Source organism: Rhinopithecus bieti, unplaced genomic scaffold, assembly GCF_001698545.2.
Source record: "Rhinopithecus bieti isolate Rb0 unplaced genomic scaffold, ASM169854v2 scaffold_5150, whole genome shotgun sequence".
Classification (NCBI taxonomy): Eukaryota; Metazoa; Chordata; class Mammalia; order Primates; family Cercopithecidae; genus Rhinopithecus; species Rhinopithecus bieti.
In genome coordinates, this window is record NW_016804706.1 from 674,496 (window position 1) to 692,852 (window position 18,357).

Genomic DNA, 18,357 nt, shown 5'->3' on the forward strand with positions numbered 1-18,357 from the left:
CTGGATATTAGCCCTTTGTCAGATGGGTAGATTGCAAAAGTTTTCTCCCATTCTGTAGGTTGCCTGTTCACTCTAATGGCACTTTCTTTTGCTGTGCAGAAGCTCTTTAGTTTAATTAGATCCTATTTGTCAATTTTGGCTTTTGTTGCCATTGCTTTTGGTGTTTTAGTCATGAAGTCTTTGCCCATGTCTATGTCCTGAATGGTACTGCCTAGGTTTTCTTCTAGGATTTTTATGGTTTTAGGTCTTACATTTAAGTCTTTAATCAATCTTGAATTAATTTTTGTATAAATGTAAGGAAGGGATCCAACTTTAGCTTTCTACATATGGCTAGCCAGTTTTCCCAGCACCATTTATTAAATAGGGAATCCTTTCCCTACTGCTTGTTTTTGTCAGGTTTGTCAGAGGTCAGATGCTTGTAGAAGTGTGGTGTTATTTCTGAGGCCTCTGTTCTGTTCCATTGGTCTCTATATTTGTTTTGGTACCAGTACCATGCTGTTTTGGTTACTGTAGCCTTGTAATATAGTTTGAAGTCAGGTAGCATGATGCTTCCAGCTTTGTTCTTTTTGCTTAGGATTGTCCTGGCTATGTGGACTCTTTTTTGGTGCCATATGGACTTTAAAGTAGTTTTTTTCCAATTCTGTGAAGAAAGTCAGTGGTAGCTTGATGGGGATAGCATTGAATCTATAACTGACCTTGGACAGTATGGCCATTTTCATGATATTGATTTTTCCTATCCATGAGCATGGAATGTTTTTCCATTTGTTTTGTCCTCTTTTATTTCGTTGAGCAGTGGTTTATAGTTCTCCTTGAAGAGGTCCTTCATATCCCTTATAAGTTGGATTCCTAGGTATTTTATTCTCTTTGAAGCAATTGTGAATGGGAGTTCACTCATGATTTGGCTCTCTGTTTGTCTGTTATTTGTGTATAGGAATGCTTGTGATTTTTGCACATTGATTTTGTATCCTGAGACTGCTGAAGTTGCTTATCAGCTTAAGGAGATTTTGGGCTGAGACAATGGGGTTTTCTAAATATACAATAATGTCATCTGCAGAAACAATTTGACTTCCTCTTTTCCTAACTGAGTGCCCTTTATTTCTTTCTCTCGCCTGATTGCCCTAGCCAGAACTTCCAACACTATGTGGAATAGGAGTGGTGAGAGAGGGCATCCCTGTCTTGTGCCAGTTTTCAAAGGGAATGCTTCCAGTTTTTGCCCATTCAGTATGATATTGATGGTGGGTTTGTCATAAATAGCTCCTATTATTTTGAGATACATTCCATCAATACCGAATTTATTGAGAGTTTTTAGCATGAAGGGCTGTTGAATTTTGTCAAAGGTCTTTTCTGCATCTATTGAGATAATCATGTGGTTTTTGTCTTTGGTTCTGTTTATGTGATGGATTATGATTATTGATTTGCATATGTTGAACCAGCCTTGCATCCCAGGGATGAAGCCAACTTGATCATGATGGATAAGCTTTTTGACGTGCTGTTGGATTTGGTTTGCCAGTATTTTATTGAGGATTTTCGCATCGATGTTCATCAGGGATATTGGCCTAACATTCTCTTTTTTTGTTGTGTCTCTGCCAGGCTTTGGTATCAGGATGCTGCTGGCCTCATAAAATGAGTTATAGAGGATTCCCTGTTTTTCTATTGATTGGAATAGTTTCAGAAGGAATGGTACCAGCTCTTCTTTGTACCTCTGGTAGAATTTGGCTGTGAATCCATCTGGTCCTGGACTTTTTTTGGTTGGTAGGCTATTAATTATTGCCTCAATTTCAGAACGTGTTATTAGTCTACTCAGAGGTTCAACTTCTTCCTAGTTTAGTCTTGCGAGGGTGTATGTGTCCAGGAATTTATCCATTTCCTCTAGATTTTCTAGTTTACTTGCATATAGGTGTTTATAGTATTCTCTGATGGTAGTTTGCATTTTTGTGGGATTGGTGGTGATATCCCCTTTATCATTTTTTATTGCATCTGTTTGATTCTTCTCTCTTTTCTTCTTTATTAGTCTTGCTAGTGGTTTATCTATTTTGTTGATTTTTTTCAAAAAACCAGCTCCTGGATTCATTGATTTCTTGAAGGTTTTTGTGTGTGTGTGTGTCTCTATCTCCTTCAGTTCTGCTCTGATCTTAGTTATTTCTTGCCTTCTGCAAGCTTTTGAATTTGTTTACTCTTGCTTCTCTAATTAATTGTGATGTTAGGGTGTCGATTTTAGATCTTCCCTGCTTTCTCTTGTGGGCAATTATTGCTATAAATTTCCCTCTACACACTGCTTTAAAGGTGTCCCAGCGATTCTGGTACGTTGTGACTTTGTTCTCATTGGTTTCAGAGAACATCTTTATTTCTGCCTTCATTTCATTATTTACCCAGTAGTCATTCAGGAGCAGGTTGTTCAGTTTCCATGAGTTGTGCGGTTTTAAGTGAGTTTCTTAATCCTGAGTTCTAATTTGACTGTACTGTGTTCTGTCAATTTGTTGTGATTTCTGTTCTTTTACATTTGCTGAGGAGTGTTTTACTTCCAATTATGTGGTCAATTTTAGAATAAGTGTGATGTGGTACTGAGAAGAATGGATATTCTGTTGATTTGGGGTGGAGAGTTCTGTAGGTGTCTATTAGGTCCACTTGGTCCAGAGCTGAGTTCAAGTCCTGGATATCCTTTATACCCTTCTGTCTCACTGATCTGTCTAATATAGACAGTGGGGTGTTAGAGTCTCCCATTATTATTGTGTGGGAGTCTAAGTCTCTTTGTAGGTCTCTAAGGACTTGCTTTATGAATCTTGGTGGTCCTGTATTGGGTGCATATATATTTAGGATAGTATCTCTTCTTGTTGAATTGATCCCTTTACCGCTATGTAATGGCCTTCTTTGTCCCTTTTGATCTTTGTTGGTTTAAAGTCTGTTTTATCAGAGACTAGGATCGCAACACTTGCTTTTTTTTTTTTCTTTCCATTTGCTTGGTAGGTCTTGCTCCATCCCTTTATTTTGAGCCTATATGTGTCTCTGCACATGATATGGGACTCCTGAATACAGCACACTGATGGGTTTTGAGTCTTTATCCAATTTGCCAGTCTGTGTTTTTTAATTGGGGCATTTAGCCCATTTACATTTAAGGTTTATATTGTTATGTTTGAATTTGATCCTGTCATTATGATGTTAGCTGGTTATTTTGCCCATTAATTGATGCAATTTCTTCATAGTGTCAATGGTCTTTATAATTTGGCATGTTTTTGCAGTGGCTGGTACTGGTTGTTCCTTTGCATATTTAGTACTTCCTTCAGGAGCTCTTGTAAGGCAGGCCTAGTGTTGACAGTATCTCTCAGCATTTGCTTGTCTGTAAAGGATTTTATTTCTCCTTCACTTATGAAGCTTGTTTGGCTGGATATGAAATTCTGGGTTGAAAATTCTTTTCTTTAAGAATGTTGAGGCCAGGCGCGGTGGCNTGAAATTTTCACCTTTTCTGCTCTGGTTTCTCCCCATCTTTGTGGTTTTATTACCTTTGGTCTTTGATGTTGGTGATCTACAGAAGGGGTTTTCGTGTGGATATCCTTTTTGTTTATGTTGATGCTATTCTGTTCTGTTTGTTAGGTTTCCTTCTAACAATCAGGCCCCTCAGCTGCAGGTCTGTTGGAGTTTGCTGGAGGTCCACTCCAGACCCTGTTTGCCTGGGTATCACCAGCAAATATTGCAGAACAGCAAATATTGCTGCCTGATCCTTCCTCTGGAAGCTTCATCCCAGAGGGGCACCCGCCTGTATGTGAGATGCCTGTCAGCCCGTACTGGGAGGTGACTCCCAGTCAGGCTACATGGCAGTCAAGGACCCACTTGAAGAGGCACTCTGTCCGTTCTCAGAGCTCAAATGCTATGCTGAGAGAACCAGTGCTCTCTTCATAGCTGTCAGACAGGGACATTTAATTCTGCAGAGGCTGTCTGCTGTTTGTTCAACTATGCCCTGCCCACAGAGGTGGAATGTAGAGAGGCAGTAGGTCTTGCTGAGCTGCAGTGGGCTTCTCCCAATTTGAGCCTTCTGGCCACTTTGTGAGCATAAAACCACCTACCCAAGCCTCAGCAATGGCAGACGCCCCTCCCCCTGCCAATCTGCAGCATCACAGGTGGATCTCAGGCTGCTGTGCTAGCAGTGACCAAGGCTCCGTGGGCACGGGACCCACTGAGTCAGGCACGGGAGGGGATCTCCTGGTCTGCCGGTTGCTAGGTTGCTAACACCATGGGTAAAGCACAGTATTGGGGCAGGAGTGGATAATTCTTCCAGGTACAGTCTCTCATGGTGTCCCTTGGCTAGGAAAGGGAAATCCCCGACCCCTTGCACTTCCCAGGTGAGGTGATGCCCCACACTGCTTTGGCTCACCCTCTGTGGGCTGCACCCACTGTCCGGCCAGTCCCAATGAGATGAACTAGGTACCTCAGTTGGAAATGCAGAAACTACCCATCTTCTGCATTAGTCTCACTGGGAGCTGCATACTGGAGCTGTTCGTATTTGGCCATTTTGGAAGTGCCTGCTCTTTTAAGTTTCTATGATCAGTATTGCAGTTTAACACTCTCTATACTCACTATTACAGTTTATTATTGTCTTAGTCAGTTTTGTGCTGTTATAACAGAATACTAGAGACTGGGTAATTGACAATGAAGATAAATTTATTTGGCCCACAGTTCTGGGGGCTGAGAAGTATAAGATAAAGGGGCAGCATCCTGTGAGGGCCTACTTATGGCAGCATCCCATGGTGGAAGGCAGAAGGAAAAGAGAAGGTGAGAGCAAGAAAGAGCAAGGGGTTAAATCCACAGCCTCAGGTCCTTTTACCATCTGCATTAATTCATTAATGAGGGAAGAGTTCTCCTGGCCTAATCAACTCTCATATTTCCCACCTCTTAACACTGTTGCACTGGGTATAAAATTTCCAACACAAGATTTTTTTTTTTTTGATACATTAATTTTATACTCATTGTTGGAGGTGAGGCCTAATGGGAGATGTCCTGGTCATGGGGGCCAAACTCTCATGAGTAGATTAATGTCCTCCTCCAGAGTTGAGTAAGTTTTCACTCTATTAGTTCCTATTAGAGCTGATTGTTTAAAAGAGTCTAGCACCTTTCTCCTCTCTCTATTTCTTGCTCCTCTCTTTGCATGTGATCTCTACACACATTTATTCTTCTCCTCTTTTTGCCAGGAGTGAAAACAGCCAGAGGCCATCATGAGATGCTCATTCTTGGACATTTCCAGATAGCAAATCATAAGCCAAAATATTCCTTTTATTTTTAGCTACCCAGCCTCAGATACACTTTTAGAGCCACACAAAATGGACTAAGACAGAAAGTTGATACTACATTTCTATATCAGTTTGCATGTATTAAAGTTTACCCTATGGACATTAACAAATGTACAGAATCATATATATGCACTACCCCATACTGTGCAGTATGGTACAGCTCCTGGATCCCAAGTTTCCCTTTGCTCATCTTCATAGTACTCCTTCAACCTCAGATAATCACAAACTTATTTTCCATTCCTAGAGATATCCTTTTCAAAATGTTGTATGAATAGAAGCATATGTAGCCTTTTCCATCTAAACATTTTTCACTTAATAAAATGTATTTACAATTCATTCACACCATTATATGAACTAACAGCTGATTTCTTATGATCCATACTATAAGTTTGCTAGTCTTCGCACTATTGAAGGATATCTTACTTGTTTACAGATTTTAGTGATTATGTTGAAAGCTTCTATAAACAGTCATGTACAAGCTTTGATGTGAACATTAGCTTTAAATTCACTTGAGTAAATACCAAGGAGTAAAACTGATGGTAAGTCCATGATTAACTTTATAAAAAACTTTTAAAGTGTCTTCCAAAGTAGCTTTAATATTTTACATTCCTATGCACGGTGAATAAGACTTTCTATTCTCTATATTCTTTCCAGTATTTTTTAAAGTTACTTTAGGCCGGGCGCGGTGGCTCAAGCCTGTAAAATCCCAGCCTTTGCGGGAGCCGAGACGGGTGGATCGCGAGGTCAAGCGAGATCGAGACCAACCCTAGCTAACACAGCGAAACCCTCCTATCTAAAATACAAAAAACTAGCCGGCGAGTTGGCGGGCGCCTGTAGCTCCCAGCTACTTTGGCAGGCCTGAGGCCACGGAGAATGCGTCAACCCGCGGAGGCGAGCTTGCAGTGAGCTGAGATCGCGCCACCTGCACTCCAGCCTCGGGCGACAGAGCCGAGACTCCCGTTCAAAAAAAAAAAAAAAAAGTACTTTAAAACCTTTCATTGTAATACATTCTCCAGTGACAAATTATGTTAAACAGTCTTTTCCACGTGTATAGTTTCCCATCCATAAAAATGATTTGGCAAAGTTTCCTGTTGAGTTTTTTAACGCACTTTTTCAAATAGGATTTGTTCCAATTCTCAATTTTTAATTTTGTCTATATGATTTAGAGACTATCTAATTTTAAGGAAAAATATTTTCTTCCAGTTGGTGACTTGTTTTTATTCACTTAAATGGTGTTTATTTTTTGTACACAAAAAGTACGAATTTGATAAACTCTAATTTCTTTTATTGATTGTGCCTTTTTTTATTTATTTTAAAATATACTTTAAGTTCTAGCGTACATGGTGCACCACCATGCAGGTTTGTTACAATATGTATCATGGGCCATGTTGGTGTGGTGTGTTGCACCCATTAACTCGTCATTCTACATTAAGGTATTTTTCTTAATGCTATCCCTCCCCGATTCCCCCACCGCCATGACAAGGATCCAGTGTGTGATGTTTCCCGTCTGTGTCCAAGTGTTCTCATTGTTTCAATTCCCACCTATGAAGTGAGACATGCGGTGTTTGGTTTCCTGCCCTTGCGATAGTTTGCTCAGATGATGGTTCCCAGCTTCATCCATGTCCCTACAAAGACATGATACTCATGCTTTTTTAAATGCTGCACAGATACCATGTGTATATGTGGCCACATTTCTTTCTTTTTTGTTTACTTTTATAGTCTGTGTTAATTAATTTATTTTTTTATTATACTTTAATGTCTAGGGTACATGTTGCAAAAACGTGCAGGTTTTGTTACATATGTATATATGTGCGCCATGTTGGGTGGCTGCACCCATTAACTCGTCATTTACATTAGTATATCTCCTAATGCTATCCTTACCCCCCTCCCCCCGACTCCACAACAGGCCCTGGTGTGTGATGGTTCCCCTTCCTGTGTCCAAGTGATCTTAATTATTCAATTCCCACCTGTGAGTGAGACATGTCTGGTTTCCTGTTCTTGTGATAGTTTCTGAGAATGATGGTTTCCAGCTACAAAATCCATGTCCCCTACAAAGACGTGAACGTCATTTTTTATGGCTGCTAGTATTCCGTTGGTGTATATGTGCCCCATTTCTTAAATCCAGTCTATCATGTAGTGGACATTGGGTTGATACAAGTTTTGTTATTTGGAATAGTGCTTTGCAATAAACATACGTGTGCATTATCTTTTATAGTAAGCATGATTTATAAGGATCCACTGGGTCAAATGTATTTTAGTTTTAGATCCTTGCGGAATCCGCCACATTGTCTTCCACAATATTGACTAGTTTACACTACCACGCAACAGTGAAAAGCATTCCTATTTCTCCACATCCTCTTTTAGCACCTGTTGTTTCCTGACTTTTTAATGATTGCCATTCTAACTGGTGTGGAAGATGGTATCTCAATTGTGTTTTGATTTGCATTTCTCTGATGACCACTGATAATGAGCATTTTTTCATGTGTTCTGTGGTTGCATAAATGTCTTCTTTTTGAAGTGTCTGTTCTCTCCTTTACCCACTTTTTGATGGTGTTTGATTTTTTCATATAAATTTAAGTTCTTTGCAGATCGAATATTAGCCCTTTTTTCGAGATGGATAGATTAGCAAAAAGTTCTCTCCGATTCTGCAGGTTGCCTGTTCGCTCTAATGGCAGTTTCTCTTGCTGTTCAGAAGCTCTTTAGTTTAATTAGATGACATTTGTCTATTTTGGCTTTTGTTGCCATTGTTTTTGGTGTTCTAGACATGAAGTCCTTGCCCATGCCTATGTCCTGAATGGTATTGCCTAGGTTTTCTTCTAGGGTTTTTATGGTTTTTAGGTCTAACATTTAAGTCTTTAACCCATCTTGAATTAATTTTTTTATAAAGTGTAAGGAAGGGATACAGTTTCAGCTTTCTACATATGGCTAGCCAGTTTTTCCAGCACCATTTATTAAATAGGGAATCCCTTCCCCATTTCTCTTTTTTGTCAGGTTTGCCAAAGATCAGATGGTTATAGATATGTGGTATTATTTCTGAGGTCTCTGTTCTGTTCCATTGGTCTATATCTCTGTTTTGGTACCTGTACCATGCTGTTTTGGTTACTATAGCCTTGTAGTATAGTTTGAAGTCAGGTAGCGTGATGCCTCCAGCTTTGTTCTTTTTGCTTAGGATTGTCTTGGCAATGCAGGCTCCTTTTTGGTTCCATATGCACTCTCCATACTAGCAATGAAAATCTAAACTTTCCTATCACAGTAGTTACAAAAAGAGTGAAATAGGAATAAATTTAGGAAGAGAGCAGTGTTCGTTTGCTGAAAAGTACAAAACATTACTGAGAGAAATTAGCAGTCTAAATAAATGGAGAGATGCAGGTTGGAAGTCTCAATAATATTGTTAAGATGGCCATTCTTCACAAATAGGTCTACAGGTTCAACACAATCTCTATTAAAATCTCAACAGGCACTTTATATAAAAATGACTAAATAATCCTCAAAATATATATGAAAATGCCTATGATGCAGAAGAGTGAACACAAATAATAAAAAAAAGAATGTCATATAAAAGTACAATAATCCAAACAGTGTGAACCTGAGAGACATAGAGATCAATGAGCAGAAGTGAGAATCTAGAAAGACATTCTTACCTTTTTTGTCAATTGATTTTCAACGAAGTTGCATAGGTAATACAATGTGACACTTAACACCATATAAAATATCAGCTCAAACAAATTAGAGACCTAAAGAGTTAAAATTTATTAGTGAAGACTATAAAATTTCTAAAAGAAAATATAGGAGAAAATTTTTGTGACTTTGGGTAGACAAAAGATTTTTAGAAAAAATATCAAAAGCATGATCTACAAGTGAAAAACGGAGAGAAATTGGGCTTAGTTAAAATTTAAAACTTCAGTGCTTCAAAAGACATCTTGCCATAGACTGGAAGAAAATATTTCACAATTTAACACAAATTACATTTGTGATGAAGAACCTGTATCCAGAATATGGAACAAGTTCTTAAACTCAATTTAAGAAGACAAGCAACTCAACTAAAAATGAGCAAAACACACAAATATGCTCAACTGACTTTTACAAAAGCACAAAAGCAATTCAGTGAAGGAAGGAGCGCTTTCCCATCAAATTTTGCTGGAGCAACTGGACAACCACAGTGGAAAAAAATAACCTCAGCCCAAACCTCACACTTTATACAAAAAATAACTCAAAATGAATCACAAGCTTTAATGTAAAACACAAAGTTAAAATTGCAAACATTGAGCCAGGCATGGTGTCACAGGCCTGTACTCTCAACTATTGGAGAGGCTGAGGTGAGAGGATCCGTCGAGCCCAGGAGTTCAGGTCAGCCTAGGCAAGATTTTATTTCTAAAATAAACAATAAATAAAGTAAAAAATTTAAATTACAACCTTTTAAGAAAAAGTGATCAGAACTAAGACTGGACAAAGAGTTCTTAGACATAACACCAAAAGTGTGATTCATAAAAGAAAAAAAAAACCCACCAGATCTGTGACTCTGTGAGAGACCTATGAAGAGCATAAAAAGACAAGCTACAGAGTGAGAGAAGATATTTGCAAACGACATATTCTGTAAAGACTTGTATTTAGAATATATGAAGAAATGTAAAAACTCAACAGTAAAAATGAAACACAGAATAGGCAATGAGCAAGACATGAACAGATATTTCACTGAAGAGGATAAACAATGGGCTAATAAGCAGACGAAAAGACGCTCAACATCATTATTCAGTAGGAAAATACAAATTAAAAACTGCAATGATGAGAACGGCTGAAATACAAAATAAAGGTAACAACTGGTGCCGGCAAGGATGCAGAGAAACTGGGCCACTCTTATATTACTGGTAGGAATGTGTATTAAAATGGTACAGCCACTCTGGAAATGGATATTGCAGTTTTCTTCAAACTTAATATGCAATTTACCATGTGACTAGCAATTGACCTCCTAGGCATTTATTTCAAACAAGGGAAAATTTTTATGTTCACGAAAAACTTGTACACCAATTCTCTTGCAGCTTTATTCATAATACCCCCAAACTGGAAATAATGCCATTGTCTTTCCGTGGGTGAGTGAGATCTGCTGGTTGAACTCATAACTGAATAACACAAGTGCTCTTTCTCAAGGCTATCATCTTACTGCACTTACTCTGTGCAGTAAGTATTTTGTGCAAATTTTCCAATTTTCTCACAAAGAATATTAAAGACATGTACTCAAGGATCAAAATTTAATGAACATAATTTTTTTACAGCTCCATCAAAGACATTACGTGGGAATGCAGTTTGGAGCCACTGCCTTGGTTCTGCTGAGGTGCTAGGTGTGTTACCTACCTTGGCATTTGCAGCATTAATGGAAAAGTGAACATAATGAAACAGGCAGATGGCATCATGGTATTTCTGTGAAAACAGGTTTCCCTCCTGGACTCTCTGAAGGCAGCTCAGGGGACACACTCTCAAAATGGCAAAGATCAATTATGGGTCCTAGTGGGACACAACCCCTAACCTATTCTGACTCAGCACTCTCTCTCTCTCTGTTTTCCCTCATTCTTCCAACTTATAATTGTATAAATTTTCAAATGTGCAAAGAAGCTGAAAGAATAGCGCAGTAAAATTCAAGTGATCACTCTGCCATATTTGATTAATATCTCTTTACATACATGAAAGCAGCATGTGGAATGATAGACAATAGAGACCCAAAAGGGTAAGGGTGGTTGGCAGTGGGTGGATGATGACAGGGGTTTCTTGGTGGGTACAATGTGTCTGTCTCCAGCGATGGATGCGCTGAAGGCCCTGACTTTTCCACAACTCAATATAGCAGTGTAGCAAAACTGCACCTGTGCCCCATGAATATACACAAATTTAAAAAATAAAAAATAAAATAACATATATCTTTATAGATACAGGTAGATATGTTTGTATAGCATGTTTGTGTGTGTGTGTGTGTGTGTGTGTGTGTGTGTGTGTGTGTGTGTGTAGAGAGAGAGAAGCAGCACGAATGAAGAGATTCAGATTTTGCAACTGAGCCATTCTAACATAAACGTAAAACACGCATGGATAAATGTGTCTGTGACAACAAAGCTGAATACAAACATGAAAGAACACATCTATAAACACATCTCTAGATAGATTATGAATGAATTCCCTACCCCAGCTCCCTTACTGGTTGCCCTGTGAACACAGACAGGCAGGGAACAGGACCCAGCTAGAGTCCCTCATCCTATTACTTCCAGGCAGGTCCTGCATCTGCTCCTGCTGCACAGAGGGCTCCCATCCCTGCCTTGGTCTGTTTCACAGGTGTTCCTCTAAGTCTCTCTGCCACAATTGCTTTACCTGGATGGAGCTGAGGCTGCCCTGACCAAGAACAGCACCATCCATCTGTGTGCCCCAAGACCATGGAGGAACCATGCAACAGGGTCAGTGACTATCCCACCTCCCCAATCAGTCTGAACTGATGGTAGGAGATCCTGATGCTTGTTTTACTCATCCTCATTCCCAGCTCATTTATTCTTGATTAATTCAATCCAATCTTCCCAGCTGTCACTTCACCCCAGAAGTCAACTGACCTCTACTCTTCGTAGTCAGGAAACCCCAAAGCACTCACTGTCACCTCCCTGATACAACTCTTCACCTCTGCATCACCACATGTGGGCTGCACCTCTGCAGGCAGATGTTCCCCCACAGGGTCAGCCCCTGAACATTGGCCTCAAATGTCCCTCTTCATCCCTTCACATCCCTTTCGGTGTTGCTGTGAACGTGTCCCTCACTGAGAACTGGCGGGGAGATGTGGAGGAGGAGGGGAGATTTCGCTGTGCTGTGTCAAGGCATCAAGACGAACCTCTCCTTCTCTCCTGAACCTCACACTCTATCCCTTCCCAGACACTTGAAATAAAACACAGAAATGTCTATTTAAGAGTCAGGACAATTACTTTTTCTAGACAAGTTTCTCTTTCTTCTCAGAGTTCAGCCATGACTGTGGGTGACCAAACAACTCTTCAAAAAGGGCAGAGATCTCTTCAATGTGAGCTTATGAATCCACACCTCGCCACCTCCAGACGTGGGAAAAGGAAACTCAATCTACAATCAAATAGTTCTTCCTGGCCTTTACTCCTCATACCCATCTGGACACTCGGAGAGTGTGGAGGGCACCCAGGGTGCATGGTGGCAGTGGAGGCCTTGGGAAACCTGGCCAGGAAGCCAAGGAATGCACCCTAGGTGACTAAATTTTTTACAGTTCTGCACTTGCTGGAGAATGACCTCAAAAGATTTTTAAAGACCAATTTGTTGACTACCAACCTATTTGACTGAGCCATGGACATGGAGCAGATGAGCACTGCCTTTACCTATGACATGCATGAGGATTCTGAGACCTACCTGCATCAGGTAAGCTCCACACCCAGAGGGACCCCCACTCTCGCACCTCCTTACTTTCTGTATCTTTTCACATTTTACATCTCCATCCTTCCCTTGGGGAGTCTTCCCTCTTTGGGGTCTTCTAGTCCTACCCTCTGTCTCCTTCCAGGTGGCATGTGACTTGACTATCACGTTTGTGTCAGATGAGAATGACGCCAGGATTCTCAGTGATGGACAGCATCGCTTTGAGGTCAGTGTTAGATGCTGCCTGATGAGACAGACGTCTCCTCGAGTCAGGGCTGAACTCATGAAACCCTTAGGTCACCCTAGTTCCTCAGTGTGTTTGTCTTCAATCCCATCACCTAGGTCATTGGCACCTGATGCATAATGGACATTTGACTGCTCTTTGATGCTGTGTTGGGATGTTTTTCTGACCTTTTTTTGGGCTCTCTGTCTTTCATCATATTACCTATCTTCCCCCACTCCCAAGTTTGTCCTCTGAACTCACACAGTACACCAGTGTGTGCATGTGTGCCGTGTGTTCATGCCTCACTTTTCTCTTTTCATGCCTTATTCTGATCATGCCACATTTTTCCCTGAGTTGAACAGACACAGTAGGGTACCCGCCCATTCTGGAATGTGACCATCTGCCCTTTAGGAAATGACAGCAAGATGGGGGTGAAGGAGACCCTACTGCCCCCACCCTGACATCCTCTTTCCCCACCCCACATCTTCCCTCTTCTGCATCAGCACCACTTCTGAACTCCCATTCCTGATTGTCAGAATTTTTAACGTAATTAAAAATGAAACACAAGTGCATCTACATTATGTGTAGGTGCTCTCTCGTTTTATTGTATTTGGGGTGATGTTATTTTAGGGCATGATTCAGGGTAAATTCTTGTAAGGCCTGGGTGCCTTGCTGCAAGGTCAAAGGGGGATGGCACTAAGACTGCAGGGCCCTGGCTCCCCACTACCTGCCAATTGCCAGCCCTTTTTGGGGGTCTCTTCTGCTTTCCCTAGCCTGGGAGATGCTGGGATATTTCTGATCCTGGGGCTACTGGTGGGGATTGGACAGTATTTCCAGGGATGATGGGTGCCATGGGCACTGGTGGGAAGCTTGGTGCCTCTCTTGGTGCCTCCTCATCTGTTTCTTCAGCTTTTGAATCTTGAGCACCAGGACCTGGGCCCCCCACCCCTTCCTGTTCTTGCAGCAGGGCCTGGTCCAGCTCCAGCAACTCCTCAGCTTGGGCCAGCTCAGCTGTGTGGGGGGCTCAGGACCCTAGTGAGAGGGAGTTGGGGAGGGAGCATAAGCCAGGGCAGGGGGCTGAGGCCCTTGGAACCTGTGTTGCAGGGTCTGGCTGTAAGGGAGGAATTGGACCTCCTTTTCTCTTTTTCCAGCCCATTAGCTTAAGTCTACCTGTACTGAGCAGTCCAGGGAGCTCCTTGTCTTGGGCATAGGCCTCTGCTGGGCAGATTGAGATCCCTGGCTCAGGAGCTATATTTGGATGCCTTGAACAAGGATATGGTGTCACTGGAAAGAGAGAACTGGCTGTCTCTCCCCCACTAAGAAATAATTAACTGTTAGATGAGGGGGAATTCCTCTTCAAGGACTGTCGACTGTCCTGCCTTAGAGGGCCTGGGGAGAGGGAGTCCTGAGGTCTGGGCTGCGGTGGGGGTAGGAAGGAGTTGAGAGCTGGAAATAGGTAAAAAGTTGCAGGAGTGAGGGTGATGAAGGGTGAAATTTAGAGGATTTTTCCCCCAGCTTCTGTACTGATCCCCTTCATCTCTTCCACTCCCGCCCATGGATCCACATGGAGGGTGACCTCATCTTCCTACTGCCCCTGAAGCTGTTCTGCTCTTTCTTGCAGGCCTTGGCATTTTGGGAACAGTATGTTTATGAGCCCTGGGGTGCCAGGGACCAGGAGGGCAGGAGGAGGTGAAGGAAACAGCACCGAGAGAGCCAGGGGAGTGGGAGGACTGTGGCAGGTGAGGCAAGGAGCTGTCTGAGCCGCTCAGCAGCCTCTAGGAGCTAGCTCTCTCCAGGCCTGTCTTCACTCCAGCGCCTGGCCCTACTCAAGCCCCCATGCCCGCTCTGCTCTCAACCTGGCCCCAGACAGGATCCCAAACAACACCTGTTCCTAATGTGAAAATTGTTTCTGCCAGTTTAGGTAGAACTTGCTTTAGAGCACTGGTACAGCCTTCCACAGGCCTTGTGCCTGTTTTTCTTGGCACTGTTTCTTTTTTCATTTATTCTTCTGCAAGGAAGGAACTATATCACTGGTTGGATGAGGAAATTGGCTCAGATGGATTCATTCAGCACTCACCCACTGGGCAAGTGTCTGTTGAGGCCAGTTGTGGGCCAGATGTGCCCAAGGCTCGACAGCTAGCTGGTGGAAAGGCCTGGAGGGTTCATATTCAGGTCCACCTGACTTGAAAACTCATATTGACTTTACTTAAGTACTGATTCCCCCTTTATAATCCATGCTGCATACTTCATTGTCTTATTTTAAGAAATTGCTACAGCAGCCTTTAGCAACCACCCTCCTGATCAGCCAGAAGTCATCAACATTGAGGCAAGACTCCCACAGCAAAAAGACTAAGATGAGCTGAAGCCTCAGACTATTGTTAGTGTTTTTTAGAAATAGAGTAATTTTACATTAAGGTATGTACACAGTTCTTTTATACATAATGCTATTGTACATTTAATAGGCTACAGTAGATTGTAAATATAACTTTTGTATGCACTGAAAAAAGAAAAATGTGTGTGATTTGCTTTCTTGCCATGGTCTGAAACCAAATCTGCAGTGTCTCTGAGGTATGTCTGTAGTTTCCCTTTCCCTCTTTTTGCTGGCCCCGAATGAACTTGTTTCTTGTTCCTGTCTAGCCCTGCATGCTGTAGGGGTTTACTTTCTCTGGTAGGTCTGACAACTTTGTATCCCTTGCAACGCTGGCTCCTGCATATGACACTGGTACCAAGCTCTGTTTAACTAGTGAGCCTCCCCCAACACCTCCTGAACTAGAACCAAAGCTCTGTGCACACACTGTGCATGTATGAGCTTGTGTAGAAATGTTGCTTTCTTGCAGGGTGTTCTGAAGGGGTGTTGTGTTGTGACTGGAGTACACAGCCATGGGGCCCTAGGCAGAGGTAGCTCAGAATGGAGTAGATGGCCCCAGTTTGATCATTTGAAAACAGAAAGGTCCTCAGATAAAAACCCATGTTTCAGAAGACAAAACTGCCCAAGAGTGGACTGCGGGTAACCAGTTCGCTATCTGGGACATCACTGTGCACTGGGAGGGAAGGTGGCCCCTGCCATAGTATAGGGGTCCCGGACCCAGACAAGGAGGCCTTCCTAGGGGTCAGTGCTTCTGAAGCACCTTTGAATGATGCCAAACACCTCATGTTCATCATTAGCTGACTTGTTGCCACTCAGTGGAAAAAGAATGCAAGACTTTTGCAAAAGTTTAGGAGAGAGGGACTTTCCCTCTTGTCTCGTAGTGCTAGGGTTTGCATGACTCAAACTTGAACTGCAATGTGTACACAGCTTAAAGTCTTAATTATTAGAATGTAAGAGGCCCAAACTACTGTTGTTATAGATATGTAAAACTATGCACATAAACAACCCCCAACCAATTAACAGTGGAGATAAATTAACTACATTTGTAAATTTAAAACAAGATTGACAGCCCTTTAGAAAGAAACAAAACAAATGAGATTTTTGCAAGACAATCTAAATGATATACTAATAACAATCCTTCATGAAAATGACATTTGAATTCTCTGAGTTTCCGCTTTAAGTTATAAACTCCAAAATGGACTAACCCCCAATAATTTACAGTAGGGAGCCCTCAGCCACAAAGAAAGGTATCAGGGCAGACCTGGGACCTAGAGTGAGCACACACCCTCCCTCAGGGTCACGAGTCAATCCTCTAAGATCCCTCCTCCCTCAGACACTCCATCCAGTCATCAGGACATCAAGAAAAGTTCCACACACCACTAAGACCTAACCACCTCACTACCAACCTAACCACTAACCACATCGACAGAGCCCAGGTGAGAGCCACCCCTGCTCCTCCTCCCTCGTCTCCCACAGCCTCAGCACCATCGTCTGCCTTGAGTCCACCAGGACTGAGCTCATCATGCCCTTTCCTTGTTTGTGTCAGTCACACAGGGTGCCCCACATACCCTGCACTTACATCCCCACAAGGCTCCGCACACTCCTATTCTGTCTCCCCGACCTCTCCAGCCACAAAAATCTTCCCAGTGTACCCCCTGAAATTCTCATTCCACAATCAGCAAAACTTCCACACCCTCTCTCAGGATGTTCCTGCATCTCACAGTTCCAGCAGCAACCTGGGTCTCCCTGAGGACATGACCCCCTCTGAAGTCCTCCCACATAGGGGAGTCTCCCCAGGGACTTGTAACCCTGGGTTCGGAGGTGAGGTGGGGTCCTTGTTCCTCACTGTGGCTCTCAGAACTTTCTGCCTCCCTCCTCCCTAAAACCCCTAAACTGTCATCCGATTAGGCCCCCATTCCCTTCATTGTAGCTATTCTCTGTGGGCCTCAGGCCATTCCTCTCAATCCTGACTCTTGTAGCTCCTGGTTCACTGTCACCCTCTCCAGCAGTGCTGTCTCCTTGACTCTTGATATGCAGATGTGGTGGGCTGAGTAATGGTCCCCAAAGATGTGCAGTCTTAATCCTTGGAACCTGTGAACAGGTTGCATTACATGGCAAAAGGGACATTACTCATGTAATGAAGATTAAGGACTTTAAAATAGGGAGATTGTAGTGGACTCTCTGTGTGGGCCCAATCAAATCACAAGAGCCATTAAAAGCAGAGAAACTGCCCTGGCTGGAGTCAGACTGTACAGAGGAGGAAGCAGAGGAGACGGGGGAGATGGGAGGTCAGAAGTTCCAAGCAGGAGGATTGGATGTGCCTTAGGCACCATGTGTGAGTACCTGAGAGAAATCTCTAGGAGTGAAGGGTGGCTCTTAACAAGGAAGTGGAAACCTCTGTTCTACCTGCAAAGAAGTGAATTAAGACAAGAACCTGAATGAGCTTGGAAGTGGAATCTTCCCCTGAGTCTCCAGGAAGGAATGCAGACCTTCCCGTGTATTGGTCTTAGCCCCATGAGACTGTGTGGACTTACAACCCACACGACTGTGACATGATGCATAGGGGCTGTTTAAAACCACTTGGTTTGTGGTAATTATGTGGCAGCAATAGACACCCATACAGCAGAGAAGATGCCCTCACTCCCTTGCCTGTCAAATCCTGGAACTTCTCTCCTCCATAACCTTCTCCTCTCTCTGCCTGAATCTCATGCCCTTGTCATCCCCTAGGCCTCATCATGGCCAAGAATCCCAGCCCTTCCATATACTCTTAATCTCATACTTCCCACTTTCTGACCATCTTTCCACTCACCCCCTTGCAAGGTGGCCACAGACTATGAGGACACTGATACTATCATTTTATCATATGCTTTGATGTAATATCAGTGAACCACTCATTGCATATGTGCTGCTTTCCAGGCTTGGAGTCCACCCTGTAGTACATCAATTCCAACAATCCTTCCACTCCACTGGGATTCCCAACCAAGTGATCCTGCCATCTACTCCCTGTCCCTCACCCTTGGTGTCCTCTCCTGCCTCCTCATCCATTTTGAATTCTATGGTAAATAATTTCCATCCCTCCCTTGCCTCTCCCTTGC

The 18,357-nt window shown here is 42.6% G+C and overlaps 1 pseudogene; it reads right to left on the minus strand.

Moving 5' to 3' along the window:
• LOC108528404 (mitochondrial coiled-coil domain protein 1-like) overlaps positions 1–15,776 on the minus strand; it is a 42,019-nt pseudogene extending 26,243 nt beyond the window's left edge.
• Between the last annotated feature and the right edge of the window lie 2,581 nt (positions 15,777–18,357).